We start from the raw sequence: 18,095 nt of genomic DNA on the forward strand, positions 1-18,095 counted from the left end.
TGCTAGCCAGGAGTAACGTACTTGTACTCCCCTATAACCATGGTTGAATTGGCAAAACCTTAGATGGCATAATTAACTTACCTTTAAGATCCTAGCATATAACACAAAGCATACTCAAAGCCTGTCATTTAAATTCCATTAGTAGACTGTAGAACTCAATGTGCAATCTACTAAAGTAGCAGTGTAAATATGGCTTTCGGCATACGATTGTAGCATGACCAGAACATTTTTAAAACTGCAATTGGCCCCTAGCTGCATCTCTGTGTAAAATTGAGATGTTGAGTGGCTGGGTGGGGGTGGAGTTGGGGGGGGGGGGGGTCAGGAGCTGCACTATTCTCAAGCAATAGCCACAATCCTTGTCAGGGTAAACCACAGTCACCAAATAAACATGTGTTTAACCCTCTGGTAGCTTGGCACAAGAGTAGTCAGGCTTAGCTTAGACGCAATATTTAAAGTATTGTTGAACATGGCCCTTTTGCAGGGTCATCCCTGAACTTTTTGCCTTCCTCCTGTATTTTTTTCTGACCTGTTGGTGGCTCTTTTATGACTCTGGGCACTTTACCACTGCTGATTAGTGCTAAAGGGCATAGGCTCTCCCTATTATAAATTGTTGTATGGATTAGTGACTTATTGACTGGCTTATTTGGTTTACTTGTCAGACCCTAGTACAGTGCACTTGTAAATCAAATGCTGCTGGTGGGCTTGTAGCACTGGTTGTGCCACCCACAGAAGCAGCCTGTAAAGTGTGTCTCAGGTCTGTCATTGCAGAGCCTGTGTGCAGTCGGGTACTGCCATGTTTACTGGCCAAGTGCACCCACTTGCCAGTCCCTAAACCTTCCCTTTTCTGCATATTAGTCACACTTATGGTAGGTCCAAGGGCAGGGTGCATTGTAGGTATGAGCTAGGACATGCCCTGGTGTGTGTGGCATGTCCTAAAAGTGAACTACAGCCATTTTCTTTTTCACTATTGAAAGGCTACCTGTTCCCCATTGGCCAGAATGGGCAGTTCATTATAATATTTTATAACCCTAACTGACTCAGGGAACTAGGTAGATATTCGAGTTTAGTATGCCTGAACTCAGCATGATAAAATACATCTTTTAGTGAAGTTGGTTTTAACATTCTGTGTTTGAAAGTACCACTTTTAGAAAGTAGGCATTTTCTTGCCTAACTATCCAAGCCTGCCTCTGCTAGGTTGTGTATTCCCTGTCTGGAGTTTGAGTGACAGGGGCAGGGGTATTCCAGGAGACAGGGTGAGTCAGCACAGGGCTGAATAGAGCTATCTGCATGTAGATGGGTGGGAGGAGTTGCACCTGGGACCTGAAAAGGTCTGCGTCTGATGCCCACACTGTCAAAGGAAAGAAAGAGTCTTGTCAACAAAGTGCTCCAGGACTGACCAGAACTGGTTTCAACTAGGCACGAGCACTTTCTGCCTCCAGAGACAAAGGATTTGCTAGTATAAATATTGGGACCCAAGAACTTTAGATCACTTTTGGGAAACAAGAAGAACCTTTGCTGAGGAGATGAACAAGAGAAACTTAGGAGGAGACTATCCCTAAGCTGAGTGCTGTGTGGGGGATTGGCCTGCAGTGGTTGCCTGACTGCCAAAGAAAGGAGAAAGGACTTTGTGCTACTTTCAAATCAACTTGTAAAGGATCTCCAAGGGCTTGAGATAGAGCTTGCCTCCTGCCGAAGTCTCATGTACAACAGACTTCAACAAACAGCTCCCCTGCCTTCCCTTGCTGGGAATTGAAGTGCCTTCTATTGAGCTGGGCCTTCTGAGAGACTGAGTGTCGCTAGGAGCTGGAAGCACGACTGAAGACGAAGAAGCGTGGAGCCACTGCAGCCACTGTCGGCGCATCAATGGGGAAGAGTGTCGCCATCGCAGCAGACGCCATCGCATCACCGGAGAAGCGTGCCTCTGCTGCCGCTGTCACCATCGCATCACCCAAAGCACCTCGAATCACCGGACAAGAGTGTCGCAGCAGATGCTGTCTCATCACCTGATAAGCGTGTTGCAGGGCCTTTCGCGGCTCAGAAGAATTGTTGAGTCACCGGACGGCCTTTGGGCGTGCACGCATCGCTGTTGCATCAAGAAGAAGATGCCATTTTGTTTTATTGCACTGAATCTTCATCACATCATGGTGCTGCTGGTCGCATCGCCGCAGAAGCGCAGTAAGAAATCAACGCATAGCCTTCCCACGCGGAGAAGAACCAACGCATCCCCTACGCATCAGTAGGGACCCAACGCATCAACGTTTTTGCGTGTAAGGAACCGACGCATCACCTTCTCTGCAACACTTTCATTGTATAGCATTATGCATCCAAAGGTACATTGAACTCAAAGTGTCGCATTTTACATCTAAACAGAACTAAGCTATGTCTACCATTTTTTAATGTACAGTATTGTGGATTTTTGTCGTTTATGGTCTTGTGGTAAGTCTATATTGTTGTCACTGGGTTACTGTATGTGTTCACAAATGCTTTATAGACTGCCTCTGTGATAAGCCTGTCTGCTAGTGCCAAGCTACCAAGGGCTTCAGAAGAAGTTATTGTGGGAGTGTACCCCCTTACCCTGACTAGATGCAAGGGTCCTTATTCGGTCAAAGGTACCTACCTCTGCCAACTAGAGACGGCCAAATCTAACAAGTATGTATGCAGCACACAAATAGTTATAAAGTGAAAACACAACAAAATAATAATTCCACACCAACTATACAAAATAGAATAAAGGTCATGACACTATTTGGCACCAAAATGACAAAAATACAATCAGTGTAACTAGAGATATGCAATTTCAAAGTTTTAAGGTAATTATATGGTTTAAAATCACAAAGTGTCAACTGTGGTTATCTGGTCACGCAGGATCAGGATAAAGACAGGCTGACTGTGATGGAGCACGAGCCAGATACAGGGACCAGGGTAGTCCCACTCAGGATTGTACCATATGCCCTTGATGTACAGCATTGCATTGTGCTGCATCAGTTCTGATGAAGAGTTGCGAGGGATGCGATACAAGACCCTGCGTGAGATTGTGTTTCACTGAGTAGGTTCAGATGAAGAGCTGTGAAGGCTGTAATACAAGGTCCTGCCTTGAGTTGCGTCGTGCTTTTTCGGGTCTGACGGAACCCGCAGATGAGCTAGGAGGAGTGCTCTCTGATGCTAGCCAAGGTCTTCTTGCAGCAGAACAGCAGGCCAAAATTTCCAGTAGCAGGGTAGCAGAGCAGTTCTTTTGAGTCGTCCACAGGTGCAAAAGTGATCTGAAGAGTGGGCCTGAGGGTCCAATTTTTAGACCTGGTGCCCACATTGAAATGGAAGAATCTTCAGGAGTTTTCCCCCTATAGCGGTGTCTGGAATTTTCTGCCTCCCTTCCCTGGTCCCAGGCGGTCTGGGAGCGTAATGAGCTAGTGTGAAGTCCTTGTGAGAGTGCTGGTCCAGTGCCTTTGAAGTGCAAGTATGGCAGAGGACAGTTCCCCTCTTGAAACCAGGAGGACCCATTGTGCCAAAACCAAGACCCTCTCTTGTAATATTGTCTGGGAGGAATACACACATGTACCCTGCCCTATGAACTATTTAGGTCCTTCCCTAGGAGTGACTTATATTTATTAAAAAAGGATGGTTCAGGTCTAGCAAAAGGTTTTTTTGACAGGTCATAATGGCAGTTCAAAACTGCACACACAGGGTGTAATGCAGACTTGAGATTCGCTTTTAAAGGGATACTTAAGTTGGTGGCACAATAAGTGATGCTGGCTCATTAGTAGTGCTACTTTAATGCTAGTGAATTACAAGTAAATTAAACATGCCAATTGGGTGTAGTCCAGCTTTACAATGTTCAAAGGAGAGAGCACAATCAATTTAGCACAGGTTAGCTGTGATAAAGTCAACATAGTCTTAAAAGCCAAGAAAACAGGATCAGAAAACAGGATGGGTGAAGGCAAACACATGAGGGTTTCCCTGCCTGTTCCAATCACTGAGTGCTCAACCCTGATTGAGGCATGAAAATCACTCCCAGAGGTTCGGTATCAAGAGGTGTTTTCTTTCCTCTGGCAGGATGACCACCTGGGCAGTGCTCAGGAACTTAATTAAATTCAAAGAGACTTCCCCTGTCAGAGGCAGATATCAGATGACACATGCAGAGGCCCATTCATTGTTCTGCTAGTCAGGCAGGCTGTGTTCCCATTGTGAAAGGAGCTGCACCCAGAACCAGCTTGAAGTGACCACAGAAGAAGGCTAACTCATGTCCTGGCCACAACTCTAGAGTGGGCACACAGGCTCTGCACAAGGGCAGAAGGAGAATAATTTCACCAACTTGGATTGAGGAAGAGAAGGACAATGTGGGTTTACTTGCAGTAGGGCACACAGGAAGTGGTACAAACATTGCCACCTTTAGGGGGTGCGACCTGTGCCATTGCACCAGGCGCTAAGTTTGCGTGAGTGCCGTTTGTGCTGTTTCTGAAATAAGTACCTTGTCTGCCTTTTGTTTCCATGACATTGGCAGTTCAGGTAATCAAAGATGGACAATGGTGCTCACGTGGTCACAGATGGCACATGGTATGATAGAAATGTATTTTAGCAGCCGGCCAGCAAGTTGCATCCTATGCGAATTATGCACTGCAATTAGTGTCTTGGTACTACTTGTGTCTCACACACTCTTCCTCCTTCCTGCACAAACCTTCTCCAAGCCGAGAGAGCCAGCTTTATTCTACATACAATTTCCATCCCCTGGTCACTTGGCTTCAGACCACAGGTGGGAAAGAGATCCGGGACCCACACTAGCAGCGCACAGAGCACAGAACTGGCACAAGAGCACGTATGTCAACTGTGGCGCAGCACATACTTTTATATCATGGCTAGTGCAGAGTACACTGCTGCACTGAGAAGTCTTATCTCCTTTGATATTCTCCTGGCAGCTTTGATAGCAAACATGAAGTGCATGAGAGTGTTTGTACACAGGGGAGCACTGCATGCATAGTGGTACTTCTTTGGGGCTGCAATTTACAGCACATAGCTCAGAGCACTGTGGCAGCCATAAACACAGGCTTGTGACATGCTCAGTGTATTGGTCTAATGGAATGCAGAAGTTGTGCAATAATATGCATTAAGTAAACACTAGGTTGGCTGCCATTGGCCTTTGTTTCTGCCACCCCCAGCCCACCTGTAAACTGCCCCATTCTCTTGCAGGCCATCAATCTGCACATTCAGCTCCTGCATGGATTGACAGTGTTGCTTTCTTCCTGAGTAATACATGCTGGGAATTATGGTTTATAGAGTGAAAGAAGGCGAAGTTAAAAATAAGTCCCCTCTGTGGCCCATTGTGGTAGAGTGAATCATTGTTAAGACCTATCTGTAGCTCCTGTTACATCTGTTTATTTGTGTTGTGTAATTAAACAAGGGGAAATGCCTTTTTAAGTTGTGTGGTTGAGTGTATTACGATGTGGCCTCATGTTCATGTATTACATCTATCTTTGTGTGTGTGGCTCTATGATTATGCAAATCAATGTTAGTGTGTGTTTGTGCGATGTGTATGTATGCAGGCTTTGCCTGTGAGTGCATTGTAAGCCGGTGTGTACCAGTCCATTTGCTCAGACGCCAACAAAATTCACCATGAGTTGATGGTGTTTATGAAAACATTGAAAATGGCACTCTCAATTTGGATTTAACAGAGCACTTTAATCTGTAGTGCTTGAAAGCTCATTTGGCGCTTTCATGCGATACATGCATAAGGCAGATGGTGAACTGTATAGTACATGCCTGGCTATGTTAAAAACTGTACCAGTGCATCAGAAAGGCGTCTGTGCATGCCTGTACACTTGTATGTGAGTGCAAGCCTCTGGGTGAGATTGCTGGTGGAATAGCAGTTCCTGATTGTAAAGCATAAACATATCACCCCCTTAAGGGTTTCAAGGTACTGGGGGCCAACAGGGAGATTAAGTGAGCTATTGCCTAGAGTGACATAATGCTAAGCTAAACTGCTGCTGGTGATCGAACTGTGAACCCCACACCCTGGAGTCAGCTGCTCTGGTCACTGCACCACACCTCTCCCTTGGTGTGAATGCTTGTGGAGGCCATTGTTTGTCATTGCAGTTTAATGTGTGTACACATACTTATCCAGTTTAGTGGATACCACTGTGGCTAGAGAACTTTCCCAGATTACCTTCTTTACATTTGCTAATTCAATGATAATGGGGATAGGGAGAAGTGATTTGCTGCAGCTGTGCATTTCAATGTCGCTTTATATTATGTGTGTGTGATGTAATGCTTTGACACCCTACATTGCGATGAGCAGTGCTAAACATGTAAGAGGGTCTATGAAGTGATAAAGGCCACAGTTGGAGAGTAGAAGTGAGTGAATCCTCGAAGAAGAAGTTTGTGCGGGGCATCAACAAAGATTATCGCACCAGGCTCCACAAATGCTAAAGCTGGCCCTGAGTACAAACGTAAGAAGGATGCTAACTGGAATGTTAACCCCATTTGTTAGGGAGGAGCAAGTAGTTAAACCCAGCCACAGGCTGGTGACAGGCATACATGTGGCATCCCTAGTACCCTCCTCAGAACACTAATGGACCAGAGAAATTTACTTTCTCTCTCTTTTACCCAGGCCAATGAAGTGGATTCCAATATCCAAAAGATACATGTACACAACACGCTACAAAATGCCTTTTCTGCAAATGCCTAACTGACCAGTTGCAACTGGACTTGCCCAGGAGCCTGCCGTTGGCCTCTGCCAGAGTGTACCCTGAGCCCAACCCACAATTTATGTTTTTGAGATCCTGGATCCCTTGGCTGTATCTGACTGGACTTTCCCTACCACCCCCGAAACCTGGGACTTGGAAACTTTTTTGCTCGAAAGACCACTTGAGGCCCGGGACAAACCTGCCAGGCCGATCCATCTGGGGTGAGTTGTCATTGGGCTACAGATTTGGGTCTCTACTTTTTAGAGCTTTACTGCAGTAGCAAATCCGATTCAGCTGGACCTTGCAGAGAAGGCATCCAACCTCGTGGATCCCTCTTTTGCTACAGCCTGCAGGTTTGCTCCACTGGAAGAATCTGAGCTCCAAGAAAGTGACTTTGGGCCAGATTTAGGTAAAGTACATTTACCGATTCTAAAATACCGAATTTTTCTGATTCGGTATTTTGGAATCGGTAAATGCTATGTAGCAAAAAAATCGGTAAAGGCCCACAGGAATGAATGGCAATTACCGAATCGGTAAATACCGATTCGGTAAAATGGGGAAAACATTCAAGGGTGCCAGGGTGTCACTTTGACACCCTGTTGCACCCCAGAGTCGTGCTTGTGTGCAGATGTGGCACACATACATGACCTAGGGCATGTATGTCGGCCACATGGCACAGTTAAAAATGAACAAATTTGCATTTTCAAACGTATTCGTTATTTACCACCAACTTATAGTTGGCGGTAAATAACGAATCCTAAAATGAGAAAAGCACTCATTTGAGTGCTCCCTACATTGCAAATTCGGTAATTTACTGATTCGGTATTTAAAGGAATCAGTAATTTACCGATTCCTTAAAATACCGAATCGGTAAATTACCGAATTTGCAATTTAGGCTACTTACATCTCAGTAGCCTAATACTGGTCGATAACGGACGAAATTCGGTAATTTCGGCTGTTACAGACCGGTATTGGGGGACCTACATCTGGCCCTAAGTGCGAACAAGAAATATTGACCTAGCAATGGTGCCAAAAGTATCTGGCCACGAAAGGAGCTTCTTTGAGTGCAAAAACCAAACTTCTCCCTCTCAGAGGATTCCTGCCAAAAAACAATTCACCAGGACCTCATCCAACAGCTAAAAAACTTTGTGGAGCCCTTCTTAATGAAAGACTTCTACCATACCCCATTGTAGATTTTGGACTTTTTAAAACTAAGATTCAAGGTTAAACTTCTGACCGGGTCAAATCTATTTTTTTAGCTGACCTACCCTCCATCAAGGTCGGCCCCAAAAGGCGCCTAGGTCCTGGTCTACAGTGACCTGTTGGCTGGTGTTGGCGCTCAATGCTTTTTGCTGCTGTTATTTTTACCTAAATAAAAAAAATCATATCTCTCATTCCTTTTATTCAATTTTTGTCGTTTTGGTGTCATTTATTTATTGTTTAATGTCCAACTTTCATCCTTATGCAGTGCAGTTAATTTTTTCTTTGTGTTTAATCTTAATTATACCAATTCCTACTGTTCATCAGTCATGGTAGTCCTTTAAAATTAACAAAACCTGCTTGTCCTTGATGAGGGCACAGAAATACATGACCCATCAAGTAGACATCCTCAGTTGCTGTCAATAAATCTTGCACATCAAATGGGTTGCAAGTGAGTGAATGTATGTGTGTGTATGTGGCTGGCCTACCCTCCTCCCTCTTAAAATTGCCATCTTCCACTGCAATGGTGTCCCGTTGCTTTTGAAAATTAGTTACAGATTAAGGCAGAAATGTTTCTCATAGATGAGACATGTAAGGCAGATGAACAGGTGAAAAGATGCTTAACTGTTCATTATCTCGAACATGCTAATTGCCAGGTCCTTACAACCCAAAAGAAGTGTGAATATAAGTGCCATTAATGGCAAACTAAGTCAACAGGAATCATGCAAAGGGACATTCAATATTTCATACAACGTTGGGGACCGAGAGAAGTGTTTATAAAGCACACAGTACTTTGACTATGGAAACACATGCATGCAAATTGGGACTGCATCTCTTGGCACATTTCCAAACTGAAATGCAGGGGAGAGCTTGCTTTAATTTATTCTATCTTCTGAATGATTAATTAAATGGATGCTGAGACCTCATTCACACTAGGTAATATACTTCATAATTGGGACTGTTCCTTGCCTGCAATTGAACTTGTGACAGTCTGGCTCTCCATGTGCTCTTGTCGGGTACAAGCAGGAGGTGTCATGGGGTCTGAATCACTGAAATAGTATCTAGCAGGACTGTGCATTTATTATTGACATGTCAGACTAATGCAAGATTGAAGCTGTTGTAAAGAAATTGCTAGAGCTCTTTGGTTAGGTACCTACTTGCAGTGGCGGCTGGTGGAATTTTAAACTGATGGGGCGTTAACAGAACAAGTCTCTGCCCCGATATTGTACTTGTGAAATAGTGAGCTCCGAGAGTGTGCACCCCAGAAGCGTCATGGTGAGAGTTAATCTCCAGAAGTAGTTTTCCTGTCACCTGCATGCATAGGAGATATGGCCGTATATATTTTAGTCACAGGGATTCATTGTACTTGTAGTATATTATGAGCATCAGTGTTTTAGTAAGGAATAATTTATTGCAGTTTTATACATGGTTTTTAGAGTGACATTTAGGAGGAAAATTACGAGTGGCTGCAGAGTATACTTGTTGTTTCAAATGTTTATATAAAAGGCCGACTGTGCACGGAAACGTGAAAAATTCCTCTGGCTCCCACATGTGTTCTTGTTGTTGTTTCCTTGCACCTTTCACTCTCGGTTGGGTAGTGTAAGTTATTAACACACTTGCCTTTGCTTCCAAGACGCCCCCAGTTCCAAATCCACGTGCAACACTTTATGTTCATGCTGCAGAACTTATGGTTTAAAATCTCACCCTGGCAGGATATGTGTGCGTTTGTTTGTAAATCGACTTCCGTTACACTGAGTGGTATTTTGCGAGGCAGAAGCAAAAAGTTATACGTGTTCACCAAAACTGGAAATTTCACACTTAAAGTAGGGGGATTGCGTTTATATACATGGAGGGAAATTCTTAACAAACTGAAAATGCATACTTGCCTCCTTCCAAAACAATACACCAATGAATTGAGCCTCCCTCCAAAACAATACACCAATGAATCGAGACAAACATAAACTCAGTGACCGAACAATTCAGAGCAGTGTGAATAACTATGGAGGGGAACATGTGATCTTTTAAAAAGCCTCCAACAATTTTAGTTTACCACTGCAGGATCACGTTGCACAAGCCCGGTCACTCTTACACAGTGTATGCAACCCCTACCTCCCCCTCACCGACAGCGTCCATGAAAAAAATAAAATAAAACGTACCTGGTGCCTTGCCGTCTTGGTGCTCAGCTCCTCTGCCGTGCACAGGCCCCCAGAAAAACTCCTGACCCGTAGGCCAATCCATTCACTCTTCTGCCAGACTCGAATCCTCTGCTTCCCGCCTGTCACACCGTTTTCCCAATTCGTCACAGGGTGGGTCTCACCACGCCCTGTAATGAGTTGGGAAAGGGTGGGGTGACAGTCTCCACTCTTTGATTGACGTGGAGGGGTAGCGATCCCGGGCTTGGATTTAAAACGCCCGGGGCTAACTTCACCTCCACGCCATCAGGGGGTGGAGACTGGGCCCTGAAGCTAGGTCTTTGCCGAGCTGATGACATCACAGCCTTCAGGGCTGTGAGGTTCTCAGCCGGCAAATACTTAAGCTTCTTTGCGCCCGCAAGGGGTCAGTCACGTCACTTGACATGCCTGCGTCTAGTCACGGCGGCAGTATCAGTGATTGGGGCTGCTCGGGCAGACAGTGCCTAGCTGTATTCACTAATGGTCACGGAGATTGGAGACTAAATTATTTTAATATTTAAAAGGAAAAAAAGGTATATTTTTTTAAAATAAATAAAATATGATCTAGCACTTTTGGCAACGGGGGCGGAGCCCCGACGCCCACAGGCAGAAACCGCCACTGCCTACTTGACCCTTATGTGAAGATGTGAAAAACTGGATTGTTTGTGGAAGGGATGTTAACCCTTCTCAAGCAACAGCAACAATGCTTTTCAGAGAGAACCACAAAAGTCACTAAATTAACTTGTACCTATCTTTCTGGTTGCTTGACATAAAAACAATCAGACTTCAGTTAGAGGCAACGTGCAAATATTTATGCTGCACTTAAAGAGTGACTAAGTGAAAACACAACTCAAGAAAAATGTGCAATTTATTGAATGAGTTGACACCAAAACAACAAAAATCTAATCAGTTGAACAGGAGTTATGAATTTGTATAAGCTTTAGTGCAATCTAGCACCTAAAAGATCAAAATGCCAACCAAGGACATCTAGTCACAGGAGACCGTACGAAGTCGAAAGTTATGGCCAACAGCAATGGAGCACGGTCTGGATACAGGAAGTGGATTGAGCCTGGTCTTGGCTTACCTTCAAACTTAGAAGAAATTCAAAAGAAAGGAAAATGTCTGACAATGTAAAGTTCAGCAGGCAAGACAGATGATGGTTCTGTTAAGAAGGCGTCTTCATTGGGGAGCCACCGGGCAAAGTCACAGTAAAAATTCTACATTCAGACTAAGGCCTTATTTGCAACTTTGGAACTCTTGGAGTGGGCTGCCACGCCAGTGCCCCTCTCCAAGACCACCAAAGTTGCCTGCCACCCATCTGCAAGATTATGAGTTATTTCGTAGCTTGGCAGGCACCGGTGAGGAACAGTTGAACATGATTTGTTGCCGTGGAGAAGAATGTAATGAAGCTACAGTCAAGTCATACTGATTGTCAATACACCCTGGGCAGTTCGTCGAGTGGTAGGTCCTAGTCTTCTCTCTGTTCTCAGAGAAATGTTTGAAGAAACTTTCCACGTCCCTGCCAAGTATTTACTATGTTTGGGGTCTCAAAATATTAGTGTGAAGTTCTTTTTGTTTTGTGCTGAGGCAGCTCCTAAGAAATGTAAGTGGGGCCATGCAAAACTCCAACTTTACCATACTGTCAGGATGGCCTTTCCTGACAACCCCTAGTTTTTCTTTGCTTCGTTACTATATGGGAGTGATATACAAAGGCCAGCTGCCACCTACACCTAGACACAAAGCCTTGCAGAACACAGCTGCTAGACTAGTACTAAACCTTCCACTTCAGTCCCCGTCGGCACCCACTCTGAAAACTCTCCTCTGGCTCCCAATTAACAAACTGATTCGTTTTAAGATCAGTTGTCTTGTACACAAGACCTTGTATGGTAATGGGCTGAGCTACCTTGAAAAATAAACTGAACTGGTATCTCCTTCACAAGAAACGTAGGTCTGGAACTAAACATATTCTCACTCCACTCAGGCTGCATACGGCCAGGCACGGTTGGTGATCATTTTCCCATGTAGCCCGCTGCTTTTGGAACAAACTCCCATTGCAGCTTTGCACAATTTCAGATCATAAACAATTCTGCAAAAAAATTAAAACATGGCTATTATGATCGCACACCCTCCCCTTTCTAATGCGTTCTATCTTTGCGTCCACCAGAATTCGCTGCAGTGCTTTGAGACCGCTCCGGGTGATATGTGCACTCAATAGGACCCTATGACTATGACAATGATATGTGACCCAGACAATAGGTTGAAAGCACCAAAAGGGTAGGATAAGAAAATACCAGCTTTACAAAAGTGTCATTTTTCAGACTTGTGACATAAATTCCAACTTTAACATTAAGGAGAATTTTAAAAATACAATTTCTTAGACACCAAGCATGACATTCCTACCTAGCCCCAAACAAGAGTTATCACTTTTTAAATGTAATAAGGTGATCCAATGTTATCCTATGGGAGAGGTAGACCTTGAAGTAGTGAGCAAGGAATTTGTTAGTTTTTCACTAGCAGGACATGTAAAGCTTAAAATTACTTGTCCCAATGTTCAAATTGAATGCACCCTGCAGAATGGGGTATTTAAGGTCTCCCCTAAGTGGGTGCACAAAGATCTACGGCCAACAAAAATAAATTCAGCACAACAGGAGAAGAGAAGGCAAAACCTTTGGGTGAAGATCACCCTAAAGCTGGCAATTCTTTCAGAATGTGACTTCTTTTCTGACAAACGTATTATGCCATGCAGGGCAGTTTTTAGGACGGCCTAGACACCTTTGTGTTTTTTTAATCCTGTGCTCTAACTCTAATTTGTGATCAAGGTCGTTGAAAATAAAAACATGTTAGTACACAACCTGTATGCCAGGGAAATACAAGGAAATATGTAGCAGGTAGATATTGATGTAAGAGTCAAACAAGCTGGTATAACACTTTTAAGAAAAAAACATTCTTAAAATTACATAAATAGGACTGTAATAGAGGAAAGGAATAACATGGTTGATAAAACCACAAAAGAAGATGGTTATTGAAAATTACTACTAGATTTGCAAGAGGTTTATGGGCAAATATGGGTTAAACGGAAAATTCAAAAGGAATGTTCTACAACAACACCATACCTGGAGGGGGGCCAGACAAAGGAAGAAAGCAAATTTGCTCAGATGAATGCAAAAGAAGAAAAGAAAGATAGTGGTGAAAGAGTTTATCTTCGACGTAGGAGCACATTCCTTTGTGGCAATGCCAAAACATATCTTCTTTGGTTGCATACCTGTTTCAAGTATAACAAGAAGGATCATTTTTTTAGTTTGTAAATCTGGCCATAGTCCAAAATATAACTAAGGAAAAAGAATCAAATGGGTCAGAAACTGAAAGCTATGGGCTCTTGGTGCTTGGTGGGGGATGTTGAAGGAGAAAGTATAGTGATGATTGTGGTAAACAAAAGAAAAAGCCTTTTCACAGCATTAGGGCTAACAAAAAAGTGGTGAATGTTTTGTAAAAACTCGATCCTCATACGCATGAATAGGTGTCGGAATTTAAAAAATTTCCTCAAATTAGTTCAAGATAGACAAAAAAAAAAATGAGTGCATATAATCGGAAAAGACAATAGGTAATTGGAAAGTCCGATGCCAGGTTGGGACAATGAGACCAAAGGAATAGGGTATGTGGAGCGGTGGATCAGGCTTTTTAGTTTGGAAAGGTCAAGATAAATTGAACATAATCCGTGATGTCAATCACCTAGACCAGGTTTTGTTAAAATCTACGCTATTGAAGAATTGTGGCAGTATCAACTAGGGCAAGGTCACAGGACCCAAATGGTCAAATAAGTAGCCAGAAGTATTGACCAACGATTTAGTCAAGATGAAGGTTTTCCGCCACAGGATCAACAAGTCATTGAGATTGTGTATCAACATGTGCAACCTCAACAGAAACATCTGGGTAGATCAGAAACCACTTCAGATTGTATCAGAAACGTTGGCATCATCATTTTCACTTCTTTACAAATGTTTGAGGTGTACTACCAGATTGAACTATAACAAGTTCCTTGTCACCATACCACATTCATCACCCCAGGGGATGCTTATCTTTGAAAAAACATGCCATTTGCTCATGTTTTGGCATTTGCCATATTCGAAGGAGTAACAGGTATCCTGTTTAAGAACATAATCTGTGTAGACATTCTTCCAAGATGACATTTTACTTCATGGAGGTGAAGATAAACAATGTGATTAGAGATGGAAGGCAGTGCTGGGTACTTTAACAATCTGGTGTATCCTTGTGACAGGATGAGGGTAAGTCTGCTGAAGATAGGCTTACTTATTTAGAATTCCATGTGACAATTGTGGGCATGGAAAGAAAGATAAAGTTCTCAAAAGAGATTGAGGAAACTCCATTCCCAAGCAGCAAAAAATAATAAAGATCCTTCCTTGATATAGAACATCAAAGCTGCACAAACTGTCTGTGTGGAGTGAGGAGGCTGAATTAGTTTTCGATCAAATTCAAGCAGAGTTTGTGAAGTCTCAACCATTAAAATCTCTTGATACGTGAGAGTATAGCATCATTATGATAGCTGTGAGTTGTGTTTTGGGTGTGATTCTATCAGATAGAAGGAAGAATAGTAAAGAAAATGTATAGCATTTGTGCCCAGAGCAGTGTGAGCAATGGAATCTACTTATTCAGTGATTGAAATTAAAACATTTGTAATATGGGGATGCATCATATTTCAAAACCTTCATTTACGGCACATTGTTTAGTCTATGCACTGATCACAAACCTTTAATTCATTTGTTGACCGTGCTTGGTGGAGGCCAGGCCATGCAACGGATACTAAGGTGATAGTTTAGGCTGATAGGCCATATATATTTTTTGGGGTATGTTCCAGGTAAAATAAAAACTCCTATTGTATATTGCCTAACCCAGCTGAAAATTGGAAGAGGAATGTTATAACCATGAGGAAATATGCATGGTAAGTCAGGTGTTGGTTTTTAAACTTACCCTACAAGAGAAAAATGGATGAGATGTTTACAGGAGTTTTGTGAAAGATCAGTGAACCCATTATAAAAGGGAAGTCGCTGAAAAGAAGGCTTAATGAGGAGTTAGAATTATATGGACATAAAGTTAATTATTTATAATGTGATGGTGGGTTGGTGAGGTGGAGGAGATTGCTTGTAGAACATGAGAGGTTGCAAAGATGGGTGCTTGAACATGTATTAAAAGGGCATTTTTGCATTTGTGCACAGAAAAGGAGGGTTTGTGAGTTTTTTTGCTGGTATAGTGAGGAAAAGCAGATACAACTCCATCACCAGTTAAACCTAATAATGTGTCCATATTGCCATGGAATACATTTGTGTTGGAAATTCTGCAGAATTCAGAGTGTTAGGGGAGACTCCAAAATATGCGTTGATAGTGATGATCAATTATATGTCCAAATGTCACAAAACTAGATTTGTTGAAAGTGTCAGCACCAACACAGTAATTGACTTATAAAGTATTTTTTAATAAGGAGGGTTATCATGAATAGTTAATTGCTAACAATGTAACACAGTTAGGGTCATAGTTATGATTGGAGTCCATCATAGCCACAGGTGGGGCAGAAGACTTCACCCCCAGCCTTCCTAGCGGCTAACCACACGCTGCCAACAACACCAGTTTGCCAGGAGGTGTTTCATTAGCAGCTCGTGGCTCCTGCAGCGCGACAGCCTGTCATAGCTACTGGGGGAGCAGAAGACTCCAACCACCAGCCTTCCTTGCGGCTAACGCCATGCCGCCAATGACGTCAGTGCATCAGGAGGTGTTTTATTAGCAGTTCAGGGCTCCCGCAACACAGGATGTGCAAGGGCACGCCCGGGTTGAGCCCGGGCAAAGCACAGGCCAAGGGTGGGCCAGTCTGCGCCTGTCCACGTCCGTCAGAGGCTGGGCTTGGCCTCTAGGCCCTCTGACCTGACGTCTGCTAGATCATGGCCCCCAACGCCACAACACAGCTGTGCTGAGTCCAATGAAATCACCACTGGGTTGTTACTCAAGGACAACAAACACCTTCAAGTGAGTACTTGCCAATCATCTGTGACATTAACATTGATTTTTGCTTCATCCTTTTGGAAGCAGGAGTTTTTTTTTATAAGCTGATTAAAGGCAAAATGGGGAAGAGAAAAACAGGACCCGTGAGCTTCCCACAGGGTCCCAAACACAGTACTATTGATTCCTCTCTTGCAAAAGCTGTGGGTGCAATTACACAAGATATGGAAAGGGCAGAAAGGTTCCTTTCCTTGGATACAGGAGGAGTTTTGCTTCCCACGCCGGATGAACCCTTGTGCTCTGTAACTGATAAATCATTGGATAAGTCAGTGAATGGAGTTATGGGTCGAACTCAGGAGTGTGGGGTCATTACTGGCCCTAGCTTGGGTAATGCTACCACTGGGCACAACACCTACAATAGGGGTCTCAACGCTGCTCTTCAAAACGCAGATTTGAATGGCCCGCATGCAATCAAGAATTTGCGGAAAATAAGAAAATAGAGACTGTGAAGACTGGGGCGGGGGTGGTCAACGTTGAAATAAAGTGCACTGAATAATTTTGGGGCCTTATAAAGCAAAATATAGTGGAAGTTTTGTCTGCCGTATTGTCTAAATTTTGTAGTGAAATCATTACATTTTGACAGAATCCAATGTTACACGTGGTGGTGTTTAAAAAGCGTTGGTTTCCCTCCGATAGCTGCCCCGCAATCACAAGCAGCTCTACTTACAAACTCTCTCCCAGGGGCCCCTGCTGCCACCCAGACACTGAAATGTCACTTAGCGCATCAAGGTCTTTGTTACAGGGCTCTGTTCCCCGATCAATTATTCCTCAAAATGGCCTGGCCCGGAATTACGGATGTCCTCCCTCACAGCAATGATCAGTAACTGCAGACAGCTTATCTGCCCAAAACATTAATGGCTTACCAGTATTAAAACTTCCACCACCCTGCTGCCCTTACACTGCGGTCCTGGCAGCGGTAATAGGTCTTAGCACCCTGAGGAATGAGTCTACAGTCCAATTAATTAATAAGGCAATTTATTGGTTGAGTAAACATGCCAGATTTAATATGGCAGATTATAGGCATATCCTGATATCTTGGCGGGTCTTTTGGATCGGACGTTCTAGGAAAATGTTTGATGGTGACTGCGTGATAATCACACGTAGAATTTCGGAATTGGCACGCAAGATTTTACACCACGCTTCTTACCCATTTTATTTTGACTCGGGTATAAAGCCATTACCACTGGGTTTCTTTTGAAGGCCCCCCGCTAGTTTTACTCCCTCCCGCCATCACACAAATCCTGAAGAAGGTGTTTCTTCCCTAGGGGGAATCATCAATGTCACTTAACCGTTTTGCTCCTCTGAGGGACCTCAATGAGATAGATTGACAGTGAGAGGGTGTGGGTAGGTGCGAAGATTGCAAAATGTTTATCGAGAATAGTGAGATACATGCAGGTGGAAAGATATGCTCCTGTCCAAGCCTCAGGTGTCAAAGTAGCAGGGGGACTGGCAGCTGGGGGGGGGGGGGGGGGGCTTTTCGGCCACACCATACACACAGACAAGGGTCAGTGGGGCTAATTTCAATATTATTTCCTAGAACGTGGTAGAAATAGCTACAAATGTTTCAAATGGGCAGTGGCTTGAATTCATTAGGCCCTTTCATATAATTTGAATACAAGAAACTTGGGAGGCTGAAAATACTTTCTTTCTTGAGGCATATAAAACATTCTTTCACCCGGCAGAGGGCTCCAGAATTTGGCGAGCAAGACTGGGGGGATCTAATTATGGTCATAGGGATGGGATTCCTTAGTTGCTCAAGAGCTCACATTATCGAGCAAATCATATGGATTTGTTGTAAATAATTTTTATAATGCAAGATAGCAACTTCATGGTTCGGCAAGCATTGCAGAGCTAACAGGGTATCTTGAGCAACTACAGGGGGAAGGTTTGTCGCAGGCTCAACTAATCCTAGTGGGAGATTTTAGCTGTCACTTATGCCCTAACTTAGCCATGAATCTCCAAGATTGGTCTACTTGTACTATTA

This window comes from Lissotriton vulgaris, chromosome 3_1 (genome assembly GCF_964263255.1).
Source record: "Lissotriton vulgaris chromosome 3_1, aLisVul1.2, whole genome shotgun sequence".
Taxonomy (NCBI): domain Eukaryota; kingdom Metazoa; phylum Chordata; class Amphibia; order Caudata; family Salamandridae; genus Lissotriton; species Lissotriton vulgaris.